At 44.1% G+C, this 24,881-nt stretch overlaps 1 long non-coding RNA gene across 1 annotated transcript in view; it reads right to left on the bottom strand.

Moving 5' to 3' along the window:
* Window positions 1-669: 669 nt before the first annotated feature.
* LOC146176344 (uncharacterized) overlaps window positions 670-24,881 on the bottom strand; it is a 46,326-nt gene continuing 22,114 nt past the window's right edge. The window contains exons 2-3 of the long non-coding RNA XR_014701283.1: window positions 888-1,004; window positions 670-776 (exon numbers count right to left, since the gene is read on the bottom strand). This is a non-coding gene — a long non-coding RNA (uncharacterized LOC146176344). The remainder of the gene's footprint in view (window positions 777-887; window positions 1,005-24,881) is intronic.

Genomic DNA, 24,881 nt, shown 5'->3' with positions numbered 1-24,881 from the left:
AAAAAAAAAAAAAAAAAAAAAAAACCAGCCAACTAAGATGTGCCGAAACCACTTGGTGCGTTCGGCGGTCGTCGACGTACAGAAGGCCCGTAGCGTCCGGCTAGTTGCTATTTTTAGTTGCCAAGAAACGTTGAAACACCGGAGTAAGGGGTGAAGACAAATCGAACTACCTGGAAAAAGGTGGAAGCAGGCACACGATTACGGTTATTCAAACTAGCTCTAGTCACAAATTGAGTTACAATAAAGTGAATAACTTGCCATTGGGGCGGCTTTGAGGGCAAACAAACAAACAAACAATCAAACAGCGCAAACATTTGTGACAGTGTCCACTTTTGTAGATACCCGGACCTTCCATCTTCGTCTTAGCTTTTCTTTTTTTTTTTCATCTCTTTCACTCACTACTCGCATCAAGCTTCGCTTCCCAACCCTTAGCTCTGCTTCACAGAATGTTTGAAACTTCGAGATGGGGCGCCTTTACGGAACTCTATGTGGTAAGGTCCTTTCATGTTGCCTTGTCGCCAGTATCTTCTAAAAGTATAATTAGCGGTCTGCCTCTGAGTTTCTCTACGCTGTAGATAGCCAGTAGGAGACCCAAACCAAACCAGGTACACCAACAAAAGGTAATTTGCTGCACTCCCGAATGCACTCCCCCTAAAAGCAAACTCACGTGTCTACGAATCGAATGAAGAGCTTTTCTTTTCTTAGTGGCAACACAGCAGCGCCTTGTCAGAGCAACCTCCCTCTCGGCAGACGTCTGTGTTTGGGAGCATTGTGTTCTGCAAGCAGTAATCATATTTCGTTAGGCTCTGTCTCGGGGCTTACAATGCGTTTGTTTTCTGTACAGTAACTATAGGGAAGCAGATGGATGATGAGCTTAGTTACCTTACCTTCGTCTGGGCAGCTTTAGTTTGGCGAACTGTAACCACAATGACGCTCCCTTTGCCTCAATTCTCTCTGCAGCTTCCAGACAGAAACATTGCCACTAGGCCTTTCTTGTTCTGAGCCTGCAGAATAAGCAGGTACAACTGCTAGTTACATTTTGCCGAAGCAAACTACCCTCTTTGTTTTTGGTTGTTCTTAAAGCCTTTTAGGCTTGCTATTTATTTTAACCTACGTCAACAAACGTTCGTTATATTTTCTCTTAAGAAGTGAATAGACTGGGGAAATTTCATGATTTATCACTGCGCGGGAATCAGCCCAGTAGCAAATGAGGAAGCACTTGAGGAATATATTTCTACGCTTATAAACTAGGCCGACCGGAAGTTAGCTCTCGGCGTTTCTCATGCGCGTCTTCTTATGCAACTGCGCAATGCTTTCCTTGTAACGGTATAAATTTGAATATTTAGAGCGTCAGAATCGCTGAAAAGTTTAAGTGTAGAATGGAAGGTACATTTCTGGATCGCCAGTCTAGCAATCTAAGCACAAGGTCAAACACCCTCATTTTCTTTACATGTCCACTATCAAATTTGAATATGGATGAAGCGTCAAGGCTTGTTTTGAATTTGTTTTGTCCCTGTATGCACAGAATATCGTGAATCACTAAAAGAATTACTGCATTGCCTATAGCGTGTATGCTTAGATGAGGGCCGCATTTCTTTATAATTTTTCGGAGAGCGATACATTTTGAAAGGACTCTTTCGGGAAGTTACATGGTTGTCATTTGCTGTTAGACGCTACATCTAGCTGCTAGTTCCAGCTACCTATAGTGTTCTTCATCTCTGTCACCCCGTCTTGAGCCGCCATGGTTATCCCGCTCATAAATGTGACCACATTCTCTTACGTTCTTTGCACTCAGAATGCCTCTAACTGCAAAACTTTTGTCAACAAATTTTAAAAACACCGAGCAGAAGAAAATGATGCCAAATTCCGAGGACCAAACTTTAGTACAAATAAGATATCCCGAAATTTCAGAGCTGCGCATCCTATACCTGGTGGTATCTTCGAGCTCCTCGTGCAGCACACGCCAGTTAATTTCATCCAAATTTTTTCTTTGCTATTGTCCGCTTCCATGCAGAAAGGGTCCATACATTACAGCGATCATCATCCCCATGTACACGGTGTTTTGGGGCTGCTTGTTTCTACCTCTCCTGTGTTGTTAATGCTGTTCCAAAGTCTTTTTCGCGTTCACAGCGATATCACACGGTGGTGAAACCGACAGTTCATTCACTCCCGCAATGATGCGGAATACGCAATGCTGCTTTCGCCGCAGGAGCAACTAAAATAAATAAGCCCTACAATCGGCAGCAACACCTATTGCAAGCTGAAAAGTTCAAGTAATTCTCGTTAATTTATTCTGATTGCACTAGCGCAGAAATTATCAAGCTGCACTCTATTTCAAGCCCGTATTATTTTTTTTTTCATCATTGGCTTAAATACGCACAGTTCGCACAGGTATCGAAACCCCATGCAGGCCACGAGATAGGTTCTTCCAAGAACAAGAACGGTGGTGAAACGCAGTGTGGTTGGTGGCACATGTTAACCACCCCACGCGATGCAGATATTGGTGTTTAGTTCTCCAGGTGTTCTTCGTCAAGGCTTCATTCAGTAAGGACAAAATTAATGCGTATATAAAGCACGCGTGTAAATCTTTCTGCGCACCGGTATGTGCGCGATAAAACTATCCATTTAACTGCTTAAGAAACCAGCTCTTAGTGAAGCTTGCTTTCTCCTTTTATAAGCCTTTATTTTTGTTGTTTCTGCTTACTTCTTCTGTTGCTCTACTTCTTCTACTGTTGTTCTACTTCTTCGTTAATACCTTTGTTTAGTAACAACCTTTTGTTAATGAACGCAATTTACTTTCTTCCAAAGCAGGCACAAGTAACACTGATTAGCTAAGGTGGTCGTGTATTTACTGAAGCATGTGTTGAAGAAACGCTTCCAGGCGTAGCAGGCTGTGTAACCTTACCCTGCGTCCTTACGAAAGCATTTCTAATGCATCCCTTGAGGAAATGAGCAAACTAAGTGCACTAGCTTTCCCTGGCCTAAGCCACTTCGCCGAACGAGCTCTTTTTCTCCGGATCTTTGCGATACCATAGACGTCTTTGTTTTTCTCTTCTAATAAGTTACAGCCGGCGTAAACCGAAGCTCATGCATCTCTCCAAAACTAATGACCTAATTTTATTTTCTTGTTTGCTCATATTTTAGCTCCTGTTCCTTCCCTTCCTAGCGTCGTTAAAACAACTTAGGTACGCACCGCCCGAATAGTTGAGTGCAGTCTGGCATAAGCTTAGCAGAAACAGAGGCTTGGATGAATACTCAGCAAAGCGCAGTACACAGAAAGTTTCAAGCCTTTGGTCTGGACTACCTTCCCCTGCGCGTCATATTATTACTTACATCAAGCTTAAAGGGCGCTTTTTTTGCAGCCATTAAAAAAAAAAAAAGAAACAGGAAGAGATCATAATGAGCCAGGACTCATACGATGTGGGGCTGCAACGAGTTTGTGTCACGAAGTGGGCTTCTTATTGCCCCACAAATAGGCGCCGGCTTTCATTGTCGTGAACGGAACTGTCAGCACGCGTTGTAGCAGATGCTTTCCATTTTTATTTTCGTATTTCAGATCTGCTCCAAGCATCGTCGGGGGAGAACAGAAGCTGCCACAACTTTGCGATACTGTGGTAAAGACACTTAATTACAGGCGAACATACGTCGATGGAGCAATGATCTTAGCCCTCGAGGAAAAAACAAAATAGTTTCGAGAAGTGAAATTAAAGCCAAGCCTCTGGGCCTAGACGAAAATGTATGCTTTCCTATACGTTGCATGCTTTCTTTTGGTTCGCGCAGTAGCCAATTTCGGCTTTTACATTTCGTTGAGCTGATTTATTGGGATACGTTGTGTATCGAAGCTGGGCTTCTGTTTTGAAGAAAGTTCTTTCGTGCTTGCTGTCTGAACAATCAAATTTTGCTAGTTGGTAATTGATAATCTTAGGGTCGCTTCCTGAAATGGCGTCGAAAAGCCGCTCGATGTCAACGCTCGCCCGCCTCGTGGGCATCGGACCCCCCAAACGTTCTCACAGAGCGTGCTGCAAATTAGTAAAATTAATCACATCTACCATTCTAACGGAACTGACTTGCATGACCAGAGCTTTTGGATCATACAAGTTAGATGATGATGAAAACGTTTATTGACATTGGCTTAGAATAAGGGAAGGCTGGTCGGGTCCCTAATCCGGGACACCGTTGGTAAAAGCCGCTGCCCGTGCTCTTTCGACGAGGGCTCGTTGTACCTCGAGGTCCGAGCTGTACAGCGCCGCCTCCCAGCCTTCCCACGTTGGCTGATTTATTATTTCAATACCGGTATTTTGTTGACAAGCCCATACCATACGGTATGTTTGCCTTCTGGCCACAAAATGTGCACTGCGCCGAAAAGGATTCGGGCTGAACGGCGTGATGTGTTGCTGGATTATTAAATGACATAGTTTGTAACCTTCGAAGGTGACACTCTTCTGATTTACTAAGACCCTTAGCGGCCTTCCTATGCGGCAAAACGGTATTTGCTTTATTACGCACTTTTTCGGTTGGATGGATGGATGGATGGATGGATGGATGGATGGATGGATGGATGGATGGATGGATGGATGGATGGATGGATGGATGGATGGATGGATGGGCGGATGGATGGATGGGCGGATGGATGGATGGATGGATGGATGGATGGATGGATGGATGGATGGATGGATGGACGGACGGTCGGATGGATGGATGGATGGATGGATGGATGGATGGATGGATGGGTGGATGGATGGATGGATGGATGGATGGATGGATGGATGGATGGATGGATGGATGGATGGATGGATAGATGATTGGATGAATGGAGGGATGGATGGATGGATGGATGGACGGACGGACGGACGGATGGATGGATGATTGGATGAATGGAGGGATGGATGGATGGATGGATGGATGGACGGACGGACGGACGGATGGATGGATGGATGGATGGATGGATGGACGGACGGACGGACGGACGGACGGACGGATGGATGGATGGATGGATGGATGGACGGACGGACGGACGGATGGATGGATGGATGGATGTATGGATGGATGGACGGATGGATGGATGGATGGATGGATGGATGGATGGATGGATGGATGGATGGATGGATGGATGGATGGATGGATGGATGGATGGATGGATGGATGGATGGATGGATGGATGTACGGACGGATGGATGGATGGAATATAGGAGCGTCCCCTTTGAAACGGGGTGGTAGCAGTAGCTATGATGCTCATTTTTCTCCCTATTTCCTAATTATTGTTTTAGATTGGATAACTAAACCATCATTTTATTTATTAAATTTTTGTTTCTACATTACTAACATTACGTCACTTCTCTGCTTTTAAGCCCCCAATCTTCCAGTCGTTTTTTGCTAGCTTCCACCGCCGGTTTATTCAACCGGCCACTGGTATCTCTAAACCCCAGAGCTTTAGGAACAGTGACTGCGCTTGCATCGACTTCCGGATGGATACCATTACATTCGAGTATAATATGGTCAATTGTTTCACTGGAGTTACCACATACAGCACATGCGTCATCTTCATTGTTAAATTTCTTTTTGTAACTGCGTGTTCTAAGGCACCCTGAACTAGCTTCAAAAAGTAGGGCACTGTCTCTTGAGTTATCAAAGAAAGCTTCCTTCCTGATCTGCCTTTTCCACTTTCGGTATAATTCCACACTCTGTTTCTTTTCCATCGAATTTGTCCAATGTTTACCTTCTGTGTTTTTCACCTGTTGCTTAACGCTGGTTATTTCTCCGTCCTTGTGACTAGCATACTTACTAGTTAGTTTCCTAGTTCTTTTTCTCCCTTGTGAGTCAAGGTTTTTAAAGGCCCCCTGTCCCCCCTCCGGTCTAAAATATTTTCTTCCCCGGTGACTGTGAGACTTCGCCCCCAGAACGCAAGGCCGCAAAATGTTTTTGAAAAGAGTAACTAATAACGCAGTTACAGCCACCGCAATCACCCGCTTCCGTCGTCCTTCTCTCTTTCCGTTCCCTCGCAAAGCGAACAGCGCAGGGAACGGGAAAGCTGGCTTCCTGAAGGAGAGCATGAGATAGCTTTGATTTGTATTTTCGCTGCTTTGCGGCGCGCGTGTCACTGCGGCATTTTGCACAGACTATCTCCGGTACCTGATCGTAACACTGGGCTCCTTCGCTTAAAAGGTCCTTCCCTGGACAGTGGCCCTTCAAGTATAGATATATAAATACTTTCGCTGCCAGCTGTTACTGTCCAATTTCCTCAGGCGTTCCTCATATAATATTTTACTCTGAGCTTCCCGTGCTTCGAAAGATGCCCAGCCCATATCTCCCTGTACCGCCTCATTTGTGGTTTTGCCATGGGCACCTAGTGCTAATCATCCAACGGCTCTTTGATTTATTTCTAATGTCGACTGTACCTCTGATTTTAGGCACAAAACCGCATTTCCGAAAGTAAGTCCGGGCACCAAAATTCCTTTCCAAGTACCCCTCAAGACCTCATACCTGTTGTATCCCCACAGTGCCCTATGCTTCATTATCCCGACATTTCTTCGCCCTTTGGACTTAAGTGATTGCTCATGCTTTCCAATGCATGCCAATCCTTCGTTTACCTATACTTCCAGATATTTATATTCTGCTACTTTGGGTATTTCATGGCCTTGTATTTGAAGACCCTGATCAGTTGAGCCATTGAAAATCGTCAGACCCGACTTAACTCTGCTAAAACTGAAGCCTAGAGCGTCCCCTTCATCTCCGCAATACTTAACTAGAGTTTGCAATTCTTCCAGTTCCGACCTTTGGTAACCGGAAAAGGAACTCTGCTTTTGGAGAAGCCACTTCGATGACTGAATTTAAATACATTTTGGTCTTCTAATATTACTGTGATGATTCAATGTCGAAGAAGGCCAAGTAACTATACATAATCCAAAGAGAATTGAGGGACAAAATATTCGTGCACATAATTTCATGCACTAGAGAAATGGTGTTTGGCGGCTGGCCACTCCCATTTGAAGGTCACCATTGAATTGTCTATAATAAATGTAGGTTGAACACTATTTTTGGTTACATTCGGATGAGGTGAAATTTCAGGTGTCCATGCGGCCTAATTTTGAGGATGCGGGCAAACTCTCTGATGACACGTTCAGCGGAAAGGTTCTGCATATAAGGTCTATTACACTAATGAATTAAAATAATGAAGGCCCGCAGCATTGCATGAGCGCCGCTCATTTCACCGCCTGAGTTCGGCATATATGCGCGCACACTAGAGCCATGGCATCTGCGGTCAACTGCGAGCGCGCTGCCGGAGCTAACCGCGGAGACAACGCCACAGCACACCGGCGTCCTTTACGTTTTGTCTCTATATGCAAACGCGGCTGGCACGGTTGGGTTCGAACATTAGTTGGTACTCCGGTTGAGGCACTCTGAGAGTTGTGTACGACGCCCTCAATATCACATTCGCCGCAGCGGCGATTTTTCGCAACATCGATGGAGGCTAAAAGAAAGCCTCCGCGTGCGTAGGGGGAAATGAAACCCCCCATTTTACAGGCCAAGTTGCTTTATTGCTAACACTCATAAGCAAAACTAACTAAAATTATTTGGCGCAAAGCGCCGGCGAGAACATGGAATTTCCCTATTCCACAAGTTCCGGTTCAGCACCCTGCGCGAACGAACGCTTCGTAACAAGTTTTTGCAACAGTATGATTCACGCTACAAGCAGATGCGCGCCAGTCACCTTTCCTATCGTACGTGAGTGAGCCTCCGCTTCGAAAGAGCTCGTCACGACGTTTGCCACATAAAGTGCAATCACCCTAAGCACGCTAAACATTCAGCATACCTGCCACTATTAGGTAGACATAACCGTGCGCTTTGTTCCGTGACGCCGAGCCCGAACTTCGCCGAAGATTGCAAGATAGCGAACGAAATTCTACAGTTCACATACACTATACGTATCAGCAGGAAGGAGACCCGCGCGTGATAACGAAAGCGGCGCGAAGCGCTTCATCACGATAAGCCATGGGCACGTTCTCGATGACCACGAATTAGGGTGCCTTATCAACCATGCGATTTCGTTTTGTTGGGCTCCTCAGTGCTCTTCCTTTCATGTCGCACCTAAATCAGACGAAAGCTCACTGATTTAGAAGCTCCGTTAAAATGAACTATTGCGACTTCGACACCTAATTTATATGGTCCAGAAGGCAGCGGATAATTGATGTCAGAAGCGAATGAAGAACACGCAAGGTTTGTGCCTCCACGACACCCTGCAGCCGGCCCAGTGCCTAGGTAAGTGCTGACTGCTTGAAAACATTGCGCTTAGCTTGAAATCGCGATGGCTCGTCACAAACAGATAGTATCGTTACCCTAACTCGCGCAAACTAAGACTCCTCGCACACATTCATGATGTGCTGTGGGGTGCAAGTCGGCCTTTGATTTTTGCTCATTTTTACAAACTTTGCGCAAAAGCAGCAATACGGAAAGCGCAGTCTGTGCTGTAATCAATGAACTAAGGCTGACGGACGCAAGTACGCAACTTCTATTCTGGTCGCTGCGGCCGCTTTTCGATGGAGACAAAAACCATGTCTCCCACGTGCTGCACGAAGTCAGTTAAAGAACCCCTCATGGTACAAATTTACCGAGATTCCCACAAAGGCATCCCTCATAGCCTGTGTCGCGCTGCGGTGTTAATCAATGTAAGACAAAAAGAACACCAAATTGTGCAGACATGTTACTGTGCTGTTGGGCTCATTTTACTGTGTTTAATTTACTATTTGGTCTATAGGATTAAAGATGTACCCCGTTCGGATGTTAGTCTATTTTTGAGTTGGTCATGTATATACCATTAAAGTACCATCTCCTTGGTAACTCTTGGTATTAGTCAATAAGTGATATTACTTGCGTGAATGTGGTAGTGGTTATGTAAATTATCACAGCTTTGTTTTATGTCTCGTTACAGTCCGTCATTCTAACATCATTCTTCAAAGAATGTATTGGCCAAGTTTGGCAGGTGATATAAGTGGGCAGCAAAGAGGTCGCTGCACTGAATGACACATGCATGGGGCTTCAAACGCACCGTGGAACTGTTGACGAATGCAACACTGCCCTTGGAATGGCGTATTTTATGAGGACACTCGTCTGTGGCGCATGGAACTTTACCAGGCGAGTTAAGTAATTTTTAAGCGGCAGCTTATACAACTTGTTCGGCCGAAAAGCCGTCGGCGTAGTAGTTGTCGGCAACGCTTGTCGGAAATAACCGGGGGTGCGTTGAAACAAAAAAATGTATCGTAGTAAGTTATCGTTGTATTGATTAATGGTTGATTGTCGGGTGATATGCAAGGAAGATTTAATGAAATCATTATATAGAATAAATAAGGAAATTAAAAAGTTAACAAATATAAAGGGGTTGTTCAATTGTGTCAAAATGCCCAAAATTAAAAGCCGATGATTGATATGATGGTAGTCATGAATATTTGTACTGTCTAATTGATTAATGAAGCAATTGAAAAAAAGGTATTCAAAGCTGTCAAGTTGTCAAGCCAAAAATTAATAATGCTAAACAAAAAAAATTTAGAATGTTTAATTGATCAATAATTGTTATAGCTGAAGAAATGAGAACTTTAAAAAAAGAGGGATCAAAGTTGTTCAATATGCTCACAATGAAAAGGCGATGCTTCATTATGCTAATGAAGAAAAGTTTGTGTGTAATTGATGAAAATACTTTCTTAATTATTTAAATTCGAAACATTGCTCATGATGTCAAATTGCACAGAATGAAAAGCTAATGGTTCCTGACGCTAAGTATCGATGTACAAAAATAATAATAAGCAACAAGAAACAAAATTTATGAAGCTCAAAAAAGAAAGGTACAAAATTATCAAATTTTGTTCGTTAAATGAAGACTTGTTCTAAACATGGCCCATAGCTGATAGCAGGGAGGTATATGTTCTGCTGAGAGTGACGAATAAATATTTCTAGCAGAGAACCAAGGATTCAAAAGTTGGTTCATTGCTGTCCATGATTATTGTTCAATTTCAGCTTACTTTTGAGTCAAAACTTCGTTTTGAGACTACGGTTGGCATATTGGAAGTCAAGCTCATCGAAGGGAAGCACTAGTTACAGCTTGAAGACTTCTTTCTGACAGCTACCTTCGCCCGAGAAGAGCTGCGTTCTATCTCATCACAGAGGTATTACATTCAATAAGGCTATTGAAGGTTTGAAATGCAATACACACAAATCATTGCATACTAAGGAAAATGTCAAGAATATTACTTTACATTGTGTACCCTTCCAAGTGGCTGGCACCGACCCTTACTAGAGAATGCAATGCATAAATACCAATCTTCTGCCGCTAATATTTGATTCTTCTTGCTTAAATTCAGTAGTAGCAAGAAAGTTTCTGCAGAAGTTCAGTTCAGTCGTTCAGTCGTGTCCGACTCTTCGTGACCCTATGGACCATGCCACGCCACGCTTTCCGGTCTCTCACTATCTTCCTAACATCACATAACTTCATCTGCAGTGCCTCGAGGATGCCATCTAACCATCGCGTCCGCTGCCTACCCCTTCTCCGGCGACCCTCAACCTTTCCCAACATCAAATCTTTCTCCAGCGACTCCTCTCTTCTCATCAGATGACCAAAGTAGCTGAGCTTTAACTTTAGAATTTGACCCTCGAATGAGCAGAAAGGGTTTATGGTCAACAATATCGACTGATTTGATCTTCTGGCAGTCCAAGGAAGTCTCAAGAGTCTTCGCCAGCACCACAAATCAAACGCGTCAATTCTTCGGCGGTCAGCCTTTTTCACAGTCCAACTCTCGCATCCATACACCACAACTGGAAAGACCATAGCACGAGAATTATTGTGTATATAATTCTGCAGAAGTGCAATGAATAAATATGAACTCAATATCTGTTTCATGTACGAGAGACAGTATATACAAATATACTGACTTGTATAATATATAAACAAGCACTTAGTTGTCGCAAATAATGCTAGTAATTGATGATCTTATTTCCATCATTATAACGACAATAAAGAAACATTTCTATCTTTTTTTTCGTTGAAAGGACCAAATTCGGATGGAGCTTCACCTGGACCGTGTATTTCTGTTACAGAGGAAGAACTAAGCCATGTGTGGGAGACATACTGTTCGCTTAACAGTGGGAACTAGAACTGAACAAGCCTTGTTCTTGTGTTTGACGACGCACTTCACCTTCTTCCTGACATACCCCTATTCTTTTGGCCAACCTTTGGGATTACTTGAAACCGTACTCTGTGAATGCCAGCCAATTGAGATATATCTCATGACATTAAAGCTAAATCTGTTTTGGAGAAGCTAGAACTACTCTAGGTGCAAAGTGCGAGCCGGTATACGAAACATTCAAGTGCCAGTGAAGTATCATCGTGAAAGCTAGTCACACAATTTTGTTGCCAAGGTAAATGTTTTATTTATTCAAGGTCTACAAATTTTGATAGGCTGTGGCTAATGTACTGTACTGACTGCTTTATGAGCCACAAAATGGGCACCGAAAGCAAACCAATGTGAGCAGTTCCTTTAGTCCGCTTTTTCTGTTAACATAAACAACTTGGTTTACAAATTATTGTACAAGAGCAGTTTTTGCTCTGCAATGTGGCAACCTTTAATAACCATGATCGCATGGGATGAAAAATCTTTGAAAATGCTCAAGAAATCAACTGATACTTGTGACATACCTTGCGACCAAACTCTGTGTCACACACACCTTTGTATTCTTACACAAATTGCTTCAAGAATAGGTACTTTAAAAATTCATGTCGCCTACTGGTCAAGAAATATACAGCGCATTAGCGACAGGAACAATAAATGGGGACGCATACACAGGCACTGTGTTTGCATCCCCTTTTTTGTCCCTGTCACTATTGCACTGTATACTTCTGTATCATGAACCAGCAAGCCAGCCACTACATATTATCTCTATTGTTTCCTTTATTTTCATACTACCTCATGTTATTTTTTTTCAGCTATTACTTCTATGTTATTTCTTCCCCTCAAGGTTAAGCAACTATCCCAGCTTGCCTTGTGCCTTTTCAATGATATTGCATCTCATTTCTTGAAATCACGAAACACACCGTAAATATCGCTTTATCGCTTAGCGTAATCTAACAATGAGAAATATTTAAGTGAATAAAAATATGCACACATTACTGTACAAACCCCATTTCAAGGCTTATTCCTGATGTCACCTCTTCATTCTTGCAATTCGCGGAGATCACAAATATTTGTTTCTATTCGTTCAACTGTTTGCTCATGTTGTTCCGCATATACAGTCTAGCCTTATCTGGAACAGTGTCCCACATGTATAAGCGGAACTTTTTTTTTAATGTACCGCTTACTAACTGGAACTTCATGTGGAACCAGAGTAAGAGTGTACCAAAAGTTAGATATATGCACAACCACGACCATGTTTCCGTTTAATGAGTGAAGAGCCTTAGGACGATAGTTCAGTTCAGTCGTTCAGTCGTGCCCGGCTCTTCGTGACCCTATGGACCATGTCACGCCGCTCTTTCCAGTCTCTCACTATCTTCCTAACATCACATAACTTCATCTGCAGTGCCTCGAGGATGCCATATAATCATCGCGTTCGCTGCCTACCCCTTCTCCGGCGACCCTCAACCTTTCCCAACATCAAATCTTTCTCCAGCGACTCCTCTCTTCTCATCAGATGACCAAAGTAGCTGAGCTTTAACTTTAGAATTTGACCCTCCAATGAGCAGTCAGGATTTATGGTCGACAATATTGACTGATTTGATCTTCTGGCAATCCAAGGAACTCTCAACAGTCTTCGCCAGCACCACAATTCAAACGCATCAATTCTTCGGTGGTCATCCTTTTTCACAGTCCAACTCTCGCATCCATACATCACAACTGGAAAGACCATAGCACGAGTTATACGGATCTTGGTTGGCAAACTAATGTCTCTGCTCTTTACTAGGCGGTCAAGGCTAACCATTGCTGTCTTTCCCAGAAGCAGGCGTCTCCTAATTTCATGGCTGCAGTCTCCTTCCGAGGTAATCTTGGAGCCCAAGAAGAGAAAATCTGTCACAGCTTCCACTTCTTGTCCCTTGATGCTCCAGGACTTGATAGGGCAAGACGCCATGATCTTTGTCTTTTTAATGTTCAGTTTAAGCCCAAACTTCTCACTCTCTTCTTGTACGCGCATCAGAAGTCTCTTGAGTTCCGCTTCACTTTCTGCCATTAAAGTGGTATCATCCGCATATCTAAGGCTGTTGATACGTTTTCCAGCAATCTTCACTCCAGCTGAAGACTCGAGCCGAAGAACAAAGCCGAGGCGAACATGCACCAAACTTCCCCATTTTTGTTGCCGCTTCCTCTCACTTTTTGGTTTTTGCTCCCAATCACCCTGCTTTCCGATCTCGCTCCTTTATTCACATATGTTTTCAGTATATTTAATGCTAAAGTAATCATCGTGTCAAAAATAATAGCAGCTAGTAAACACAGTAACAGAGTAAACCATCAAACTAACCATGTTCCGTTTCAGAAACGAGGTGCTACGTAAAGAGGAAGGGCAGCCTAGAAGAATTTTATGTGGCTCTTTCGAAACATCATTTCATAGTCTAAACACTGCAGTGATGTCTACACGTGAACTACTATTAAACTGATACGCTCTTTAAACTTAAAACTTACCTTCCGGTTGGACTATTTATGTAAGGATCCTCTACTTAAGCCAATATCAAGGTGTGGGTTCATAACACTTAAAGCAAATGAAGCGTCTAATCACCACATGAGGCGTGAAACGAGAGCTCTTTCTCGGCGCACTAGACGAGCGCTAGCGGCTAGCCTCGACAATCAGGGTGGCCGACTAGCGACTGCTGGCTGGGATACTAGGCGCACTAGGTGAAAGCGTGCTCAATAAAAAAAAATCAAAGAGCACTGCAGAATCTGCATTGCAATATTGCGAAAGCATGGCTGCTGCTGTTGGTTGCTTTAGATTGCTTCTAGTTGCTTAATTCACGTCTTGTTTGCCCATTTTAGTCTTTGGTACTTTCAAATTGCGCGCCGATCCCTTCCTATGCTCTTTTCTTCGGCTCTACTTCCGGTTGCGTGGCGTAACATCCTTGACGTCATATACACTACGGCACCTCTTTCTCTCTTTCCGCTTTCACTCACACCTTCCTCCCTTCTTTCACGGCGTGGTTCAGGTGTCCACAGAACAAGTGTGGCAGATACTGCGCCTTACCTTTCCTGTGAACCAGGTAATATAATTATTCACATAATTAACCTATTGGCCTAGTTATTTTTCGGACACAACAGTACGTCACCCTCTGTCAATTGACACCACTCATTAAAGCTACCGCTTCTTAATTACTCACAACTGCTCCGGAAACAATTTTGCGGACACGTTCTGTGGACACGGACACGGTCTGCGGACAGAAATTTGTCAACATAGCGAAGCAATGCTTGCGCATTAATAAGCAGAATCCGCTGTAAAGGTCTGAAGATAATGGCACCCCTGTCCTGCCTGAAGTTCTGCTCTATTTGCAAGAAGTGTCGCTCAATCCCGAGGAAATGGCTAACTCAAAAAAAAAACAAAAAAAAAACGGATAGTTGTTTATCTCTCAGCCCTCAACCAGATGAGCACAAGTTTTACCTCTGATCTGCAGCGCAGAAGCGACTGGCAGCACGACAAAATAAGAGAGAGCTCTTGTGCTATGGGTGCATAATGAGGGTGATAATATTAATTGGTTAACAGGAAGGGAAAGGCGCAGTATCTGCCACACTTGTGTCTGTGGACACCTGAACCGCGCCGTAAGGGAAGGGAGGAAGGGGGAGTTAAAGTGGAAAGAGAGAAAGAGGAGCCGTAGTGGAGGGCTGCGGAGTAATTGCAACCACCTGGGGATCTTTAACGTGCGCTGACATCGCACACCACACGGGAATTATGAAATATAATTGACATCACAAATGTACCATATAATGCACAAAGAGCTGCAGTAGGCGTTAAAAAAATTTATTAAAGGAGAATGGTTTGGTTTGTGGGCTTAATGTCCCAAATCGGATTGAAGGGAAATAATTCAAAAGTTTAGGGGGCGGAATGTTTCGGGTTCTCAGTCTGACATTCATTTGGCTGAAGCTACTTTTCGAGCTCTCGCCACCGAGAACAGAGCAATGCACAGTCTTATGAAACAAGCCAAAAATGTAGGATATACTGAAGTTGATATTCCAAACTGTCCGGTCAGGTCCGCACATAAAACATGCGAGGGTCGACCCCGGCAGCGAGGGTTCTAGCTAGAAGCAAGAATAAAAATTCAAGCGTTCTTTTAGGAGCCTATCACATCAGGAAAATGTCCCCTCTTTGCCAAATGGCACGTGCCAAAGAACTTGTACCGGGTTAAGTTTGATCCTTGAAGTAGACCCGATATAGCTATATATACAAGTCTAGGTAAAGGTCAAGTGCAGAAAGTAGAGGATCTGGCCGAGACTAGATAATATAGATAGCTGTACTCCCGTGTCTTGTAGACGATTTGAAACTGCAGCCTCTTTCGTCATTCTATTTGGGTATGTCCCTAGTAGCCTCTTCTGTCTAAACATTAACGTGCAGAACCAGCCAGCCCACCAATATATTTACTCATGTGAACCGGATCATCCAGGGTAAATCCAGCTCCTCTCCCGCGATTACATAATGAGATCTCTCCGCGCCCAGTGAGTTTTGCTTTCCCAAATTCTGTGCAATAGCGGTTTACTTCGTTTCCACAGCTCTTGCTCATCAATTAGTTCTGCCGGTACACCGTTCCTGCATAAGCTGCCGTAAGAAGGCAAGCCCTCACTTTCATGTTTTTTACCTTAGCTTCGTGTACTCTGAACAAGTTCGCATGGTTTCATCATGATAAGCCTTAGCTGCGGAGCAATAGTACCTTGCGTAAATAAGCTGTGCAGCTGTGGTCGGTCGAAACATGGATCGGCCCTTATGGAATGTGCACCTCTTCTTGGCACGAAAGGCAGAAAGAGCGACTGCATCACCCTCCCTACCCAAGTGGACAGAGGCGTCAAATCCCCGGGGTCTGTGCCAACCCAGAAATATCCTAAACTTACTTAGGAGCGCTCGCAATCCCACTGAAGGCGCCTTTCACCTTGGCCAATTGGCTGCAGGAGCTCATAATTTCCCTATCCAAGGTGCCCAGCTTCAACAGAGCAAGCGTTTACTAACAGCAGCTCAAACGAGCAGTACAAGAAAGAACGAAACATGCTCTAACTTTGACCGGATAAATAGCTGATTAACTGACCATCACAAGCAGCTGCCGGAAGCCTTGTCTGTGAAACAAAAAGATAAGTTCTTCTGTTATTTCCTTCCTTCGCTTATGCCTGTCTGCACGCTGACCAGTACGCTCATGTCGCATTCCTTCGAGGTAAAAGCTTGTTTCTTTTTTCTTGCAGTTGTTATATGTATCATCATCATCATCATCATCATCATCATCATCATCATCATCATCATCATCATCATCATTAGCCTGATCATACCCACTGCAGGGCGAAGACCTCTCCCATTATCTCCACTTAACCCAGTTCTGTGCTAGCTGCATCCACTTGACCCCTGCGAACTTCTTAATCTCATCCGCCCACCTAACTTTCTGCCGCCCCCTGCTACGCTTTCCTTCCTTCCGTTATATATGTGTGTGTGTGTGTGTGTGTGTGTGTTTTTTAGGGTTATTTCTACATATGTTTCCCTTTGCGCAGGACCTTGACATGGCCTGGGTGTCCGTGATTCGAAGCCATTCGAATTAAGTTTACACGTGCCGATGAGGCCGGCAAGCTTGAACGGGGCTATAGGATCTGCGCGCCATTCACCTTATAGAGTAGAGTAGAGAGTAGAAGGGTTCATGACGACACTTTAATTTTACCTGTATATCCCCCCCCCCTCCCATTCTTTAATGTATCTGATATATTCTGTACTACCGCCTGAGCACTCACAAGAGCATAATACGTTTTATGAGTATGAATAAATGAGATATAAGGCCACCAGCTACTTTCTGAGAGCCGATGGTGTGTTTTAAATTTCACATCAAATTTAAGCAGGTTGCAAACACCTTGCTTTTTCTGCTGGCTTTTCTTACGAAACACTGACACTTAGCAGTTAGCCCAAGCCTGGGTTCTAATGAGTGATTAATTGGCATTAAATCTTTTATCAGAAATTTATGATTGCCGATTGTGATCCATAAGGTTCGCGGTGATGCATTTTTTTAATGAATCGCCTTTCTTTACGTTTCATGGTAATAGCAAGACTGCTGTTTGTTTTCTTATGCCCAGTCATGGCGGCGTTACGAAAAGTGTAGTGGACATAAAACTGTTTCGCCCTAACAGGTTGCTAACATTCGTTTTACTTTGGATGTTTTATGGACACACAAACACTTTTTAACCCCCGAAAATCAACAAACATTATACTGGTTAAAGCCGCAGATGTCTCTCCTATTGTCCGGACGTATTACAGCTTCAGATAGATAGCAGACATGTAAACAAGAAATGGCAACTTGTAAACTAGCTCTTGCTGAGAGTTTCACTGCAGTTGAATTTGTGACTGGAGCTTCTTTTAAGCCTGTGAATTTCTTGCACAGGTGGAAAACACGAGGAAGCATAATTGAGCAATATATGCTCTTTAGAAATATACACCGCTTCTTGAATCTTTTGGTATAGCAAAAAGTTTTCGAAAGACACAGATATATTTTCGCAATAAAAGTAATACTGTTACACGTTTAATTACACATCGCACATACATTCGTGACCAAAAGTGGAGAGACCTTGTCTCCGGAAGCTTTCGTAAGATATAGCGATATAGAGACATGGAGATTTGGATCTTAATCGGATGTACTACGAATATCCGTGGTTGACTGGGAAGTAGCCATCCTATCATAGTTGGCACTGGTAAACATCAGGCACAAAGTTCTTCTTTTCTTCTCGCTATATATGCTTGCTATATATCTTCGCTAGATATATGTTCGCTCTGTTGAAATCTGCATTGCACACCGTGCAGTCGTGAGCAGAAGTGTAGAAGTTTTGGCTCCTGCGGCAGGGGCAGCTGGTGGACCACACCGTGGTGCGGCTATCCAGCGCTGCACATAACATACGGTGCGTATACGCAATTTACAAACCCAAACCCCTGTGAGCACCGACAAAGGCAACGCCTCGCATTTCAGGAATGGTATGCGAAGGTCGCGGTTGCGACCGGTGTCGACATATTCATCGGACAGCGTGTGCTGCTGGAATAAAAGGCGTAAACTTGCGTAAAGAGAGAAACCACGTCCTAACCCCGCCTTGCATCCTCAACCTGTAAGTATACGATCTGCTTGCCAATCCCGTTTACCCAGCCTCATCAATGCGTATTTCAATTGGGCACATTGTAACGCAATTATTTGCCTATGTCGTTTTTTTTTATTTTTCAGTTTCTTTCATAAAATTGTTGCTCTGTTTCCTTCTGTCCTTTATGTCCTTATGAGCTTGCGTTGATTATCGAAGCAAGGACAGCTAGCAGTTCAACTTTTTGCATATGTTGCAGACAATCATGGCAGGCGTTCTCTCATAACAAAACGGTGACAACTGGAACATGCGTTTCATGCCCTCCGGGCGATTCTGACGCGAATGTAGCTTGTCTCAGTGCAATTTTTTGCATCTTGCCTACGTCATGGAAGCAGCCTTGTGGTTTGTATGGATATGTTTGTTTTCATCCTAACCAGGTTGGATGGCTTATGTCCGATTTAATTCTTGCTTTCGCTTACTCTTTTTTTTTTCCTCCCTTACAGATATACCGTTCATCCAATGAGAGCAGAAAGGTTTCTGCTCACATGGAAAGGCTTCCGCTCTATGTTTACTCTGTTGACGTCTATCCCTGAGAAGCGGGAAACCATCCAGGCTCTGTGATCAACGGTGACAGAGCGCAAGTTTTTATTTCTTTCAGCCCGTTATTAGAGCGGAAAAGAGCTACCTCCTCGTACAAAAACTGTTCCTTTGTTTTTTCTCTCTATAGAAACTTCTTTTTCCTTTGCCACTACCGTCTAAGCACTGCTGTTTCCAGTTTCCGCTATTCCCTTGTGTGAGTTGCTTTCCGAAGAGAGGTGGTTCTTCGGCCTTTCACAGGTGGCAGAATTAAGAGTCGCTCTCATGGGGTGGTGTGAAGGGGGTCTCATTCTAGTCATTCACTACTTGATCAATATGGCCAAAATCACATATAGACGTCAGCACCACTTCCCCATGTGAAATTCTTCGTTTGGGCGAAAGGGGCGGGGAGGGGAGAATAATGTCTCAAAGTACCCCCTTCTCCTACATAAAATCTACCTCTGATGCCTCAATGATCATCTGCATACTCGAAATCCCAGGTTTGCAAATAGAAAGATGAAATATGCTATTGTGATTAAGCCAATATACAAACCTACAATTCTGCGAAACGTAGATTGCCACTTGGAGTTTGGTATCACTGCTTGCTGAGATTACCGATACAGCATTTCATCCGCTCTCATGCCCCTGCTGCCGGATTGCAACAAGTGGTGAGCCCCAGCGAATGTCTTGTCAAGTGGTGTTATTGTTGTCGGAACGATCTCTTATTGAAAAATATCGTTTCAGTGGCATGTCGGATTTGGTATACCGGTTTATTACACAGGCTGAAGCGGCGTGAAACCGTGCGAGCTGTGATTATGACGTTTCCTTGGGAGTTGGTGACCTTTGTTTTTAGAGAAAAAAGTGGCTCCGGGCTAGAACAGGCAGAGGTATAAAATAACACGACTACATTCCAAGCAATGAAGAAAGGAAGGAAAAACTCGAAAAAAATTACTGGAGCCTAAACTAGGATTCGATCCACTATTCGTCCACACCGCAACAGTACACTAGACGCGACTCCATGCCTTGTTTCTTATCGCACTCAAAATATACTCTTTACGCAAGAATCCCCAGCCGTATTTGATTGAGGTAACATGCTTAATCTTCTGGTTACGACTCTCATATTTTACTTATCTAGCGTAACTTTCCCTTTTCTCACTTTGAATCTTTTCCTTGGATGAACAAACACATGTCGTTGTTCATCGTTTGCCTTTTAAGCGCTCTGAATATTTTTCCTGCCTATCACGAGGTGTCACCAATGTCCCTCATGCTTAGAACGCATCAGTGTTTTTCAAACACATCTCAGAATATTATAATTTACTTGTGCAAAATGTCTTCTCATCGTCATATAGCGCATGCAATTTTTCGTGCAAGCAGAGATATTTGGCGCATGCTTGTAATATTGAAATTTTTGCTTCATATGCTCCAATTGAGCACGGGCGCCAATGAATGCACTTCCGATTAAACGTTTTGCACATGTACATAGTCAAGGAAGCGTCTTATAACAATTGGCAATCGGTGCGTACTTCGGTGGTCAGAGGTGTGTTTCAGTCATGCTCGAGCATATTTTGGTTGTCGCTAGCGAAACGTTATGTTATTCTTCACAATTTCCACATTGAAGGCTTTCCTTTGGTCACAGATCTCAAGGCACACCACAAGATGGTATGAGCTGCAGTGATTGCTGCTAGTAATGCAGACATACACACCCCCGGAGAACGGCACGCAAGAGCAATGCGATACGCTTATGTACAGTCTAGAGCGATTTGAATGTTATCGCGCGAGCGTCGACCGAGAACATGAACAGCGCCATGGCCTAGAATCCTTTACCGTGGCGAGGGAGGTATCAAGTCAGATTCACTCGGTCTCTTTGCCGTTCCTTAGGCAGCTGCCACTCCCTTCTGGGCGAGTTGTTTTTAATTTGCTTTCTTTTTGTTTTGGCGAACAGGGAATGATCATATTGCGCGTGACATATTTTCACCAATTTTCGTTATCGTCCACGAAGATAACAGGCAACTAAGTCCGCACTTTATTGCAACGAATGGAAAGCCTAAACTAGAAGGAAATGGGACAAAAGAAAGGTTGGTGAGTTCGTCGCGGGGATGATGGTTGTAGCATGAAATAGCAAATGAGGGAAAAAGAATGCGAAATCATGATCTTCCCAGTTTCGAAACCGGTCGCTAGGTGCCTAGGCTGGTCGACGCTCGCGCGTTGACCTTCAAACCACGCTGACTGTAAATGCTAAGGATCACTTCAATAGTTTCGTGTCTTCGAGGTATTTGTGGGAAAAAAAAAACGTTATGTTTTCATGCTTACTTAGCGTGTTAGCATGCTCCAGAAAAGTCGTTCTGATTGACATTTAGCGATAGGTCCAATTTGAAGTGAGAGCCCGGCAATACTTTGGCACCAGTTGGATGCAGCATGGGTTCGTTCGATTTGCGCTCGTAACCTGACGTAGTATGTACGGTATATGAGCGTCACTGCGGACCGGTACATACGGTTTAAGATCTATACCAGACCGGCATACCCCGTTTGTGATGTAAGAAACATGGTCTATTCAGTTTGGCCTGCATACCGAAAATAGTTTGTCCAGTATTACCTCCAAACCGGACCGAACTGTCAAGATTCATACTAGACATGATCTCTTGGATATAACGTTATACAAGACCGATATATACCTGTTTTATTGCGATCAATACTACTCTAGGTTTCGAGCCTTCAGCGTAGCGCGGCGGTGGCCACGTACGTCTTAACCACGTGACGCTGTGACGTCACACCCCACGTGACACTAGGGTGAGAGCTGGGCTACCAACTCAAGTGGTCGGCGTAGCGCGGCGTAGCCACGTCCTACCCACGTGGCATCGTGACGTCACACCCCACAGGACACAAAAGCGAGCGATGGGCTCCCAACTCAAGCGGTCAGCGTGGTGCGGTCGGAGCCGCGGCTCAGTGGGCAGGTGCTGCCAACTTGGGTATCGTTTCACATGGAACGGTTATGTAAGAATCGGATTGCTAGGACCCTGGCAGTCACGTTGCCCCTATAAGCCACTAAGGCACGTTCATACGGCTTGGTTATAGCGGGGCTTTATATGTGGGCTGAGGAAGAAGAAAAAAGAACAAGAGGAATGCTCGGTCACCCGCAGCTAATACTTTCGCTCAATATTTGGTTCAGCAGCGTTAAACTCTTGTAACTTTTTTTACCTTTATATAGGACGGGTCACATCGGTATATGAAGATATATGAACTATGTTGAATCATATAAGTCCAGTAAAAGCCGGCTCGGCACGACACAGGGTTTTTCAATAGGCCCAACGCGTGACATTCATCCAGTCGGTGTGGTGTGCTGTCATGCATCACTTCACTGCACTCTCCCGAATTATCGAATTACCGAATATACGACGAGGACGAGTGAAGGCACAGCTCTGTGCCTGTGTCTCTTCTCGTCCTCGTCGTATACGCGCTGCACCGATATAACGTCTAACCAACATGCCCAAGCGTCTACACTTCTGAATTAATTTGGAGTCGGATATCCGCTGCGTGGCGCCACTAGCGGCGAATAACGGGGAAGCATGGGATCGATAGCTAGGATATGTCGTTACCGAGTTGGCAGGGCAAGTGATTTCTACTTCCTGCTGATGAGCACTCTCTCATTAAACCCTTCGTGAACCTTTCGTGTCTCCTTCTGAAAACTTGGAGTGCAAGGAAGGACTTGCCACTATACCAACTCTTAGCAGATGGTAGGAACGGCAGATGATGGGTTTTGAACTGGATTAACAGTCTGCTTCTCTGGAGCGTGTCCAGGCTTCGTTAAGCCTTGGGACCAAGAGCGAGCCATCTAACGCGCCAAGAGAAACCACCTTTCTGAAACGAAGACGGAACTATTGCGTTGAGAAAACGATAGCAGTCTACTCTCATCATGAGCGACATCTGTTTTAATTATGTGCCCTTCTTGTGGCGCTGTTACATCGCCCGTGTTTCACCTCATATCTTACGCCCGGCCCGTGTCGTTAAAACGTTGCTGCAATATCGCCACTCGTTTTCAATCAGACAGACAGGTAATGTTAATTTCATCGATGTTCTCCAAAAAAAGATGACAGAGGGTGCCAAAACAAAAAGCGGCATTGAGCGTGGCTGGCTTTCCGTGATTTCTTTTGCGAGACCCACAACGAGGAGTTAATAAAATTGTTCACTAATGTATATAGCACGAGGCGTGCTTAAGATAGCTATCTTTTGAAGTCATGAAATACGTAAAGCATTTGTTATCACTTGCCACCGTGTCGGATAGAAAATCAGAAGTAGTTAATATAGGCTTTTATTTCCTATTGCTAATGTCGAGCCAGATGAATCGGAGATGAATCCAGGTATTCAAAACATTTTTGTCTACAATTGGGTTCTCTATAGATGAAGCCGATCAGCGTGGTATTAAAAATGTCGAGAACACTGTGAAATCTACACTGCAGAAATGCAAAAGCCGATGCACACGGTGCATCAAGTTTACTCTCATTATTATTATCAACTAAATGCACCGTCATTATCATTGCTAATGTCATCATTGTCGTCATCAGTAATTGCAGCGTAATTGTCATTGTTTCTATCATCCTCACGGTAGACAAGGAGAATTAGGACGTGCGTTTTACTATGCCGGGCTTTAGCGCAGTTGGTTGAAGCTCTGGGCTGGGGATCCAAGGAATGGAGGTTTGATTCCCTGTGAAGGCAAGATTAATTTGTTCATTTGAACTATCCTCCTCACGGTAGACTGCCACCGCTAGGTGATGGCGTCCCAATACCTGCGGTGTCCAGCGGAATCTCGCCAAGAAGTGTGACACTTTTCCTGGCCGTATGGATAGGGTCATGGCCGCGAATATGAGCTATTAAAGGCTTTCGCCTTAAAAGGTGCTACTGCTTGGGGAACTATCAGTGCACATTTATGTACAACGATGAAGTGATACATTCAGAAACACGATAAAAGCTGCGAGAAACACTCCTAGTTACAGCAGATTTCTCTTGCGCGTCCGGCGCTATTGTATTTCTATATCCGGATACAATAAAAACACGGACTATATTTGCTCCGTTTCTGTAGTGGCAGCTGATAAGAAGTGTAACAAGTACGGTTGCAAACATCCTGCTGATTGGCCAGGATGGTAAGATGGCATTCGTGGAGCCATAAAAATGCGCCACGTTGATCGGTAACAGTGGAGCTGTGTCAGGAATTATGAAGTTGCCCTCTGGACTGATGCCACAAATGATGTCAGGGCAACGTTCATACACAACTTATAGTGGCCATATAGTCAATCGCTGGGTTGCGAATGACAGTGGCGCTTGGTTTCACCACAGGTCTTCATTAATTTCGCATTACCAGAATGTAATTTCCAGTGACATTTTTTTTTTCTTTTTTAAAGTCGCACGCATATTAGAAAATGGTTATGCTGATGCCACGGCTCCTGGCTATTCATTTCTCAATGAATTAACCGCATGTGCACATACGTTCCTACTCCCAATGCAAAGATGAGCTTTTCGATGAAATGTAAAAAATAATAAAAAAATATATGAGCCTGCTCAACTTTCTATTACAATTTTCTGCCACTGCTTTCTTTTTTAATATAATCAGATATCAGTGCGGAAACACTGATACACTCACTTCTATGGACCAAGAATCTCGTCCGATCTTTTTTTACTGTCACTCTGATTGACTAAGCTGTTTCATAAGGTGCACAACCACATGTCCTACTGCGGGTAATTGAAAGAGAATCCGGAATAGCGGCTCTTATGCGCGTGTCCTCCCGGCTGGTCTTCCAATTTCGCCAGCCAATAGAGGGCCCATAACTGTACAATGACTGGCCCTGACCTCGTTTCCCGTGAGAAAGCGGAAAAACCCATAGGAGCGGATTTGAACCGTATTTGCCACTGAGTTACCGCGGCGGGTGCATCCGCTTGTTATAACCAGGTTTAAGTATGAATGAACATAGTGGGTTTCACATGGTTCCACAAAATCTGACCGCAGTGAAGAAGCGCGCCGTTGTACCCCAACTTATATGGGAGGCCACGGTTTGAACCTCTGCC

The sequence above is a fragment of the Amblyomma maculatum genome, chromosome 10, assembly GCF_055883805.1.
Source record: "Amblyomma maculatum isolate TAMU_Amacu chromosome 10, ASM5588380v1, whole genome shotgun sequence".
Classification (NCBI taxonomy): domain Eukaryota; kingdom Metazoa; phylum Arthropoda; class Arachnida; order Ixodida; family Ixodidae; genus Amblyomma; species Amblyomma maculatum.
This window is presented reverse-complemented; position numbering and strand designations above follow the sequence as displayed.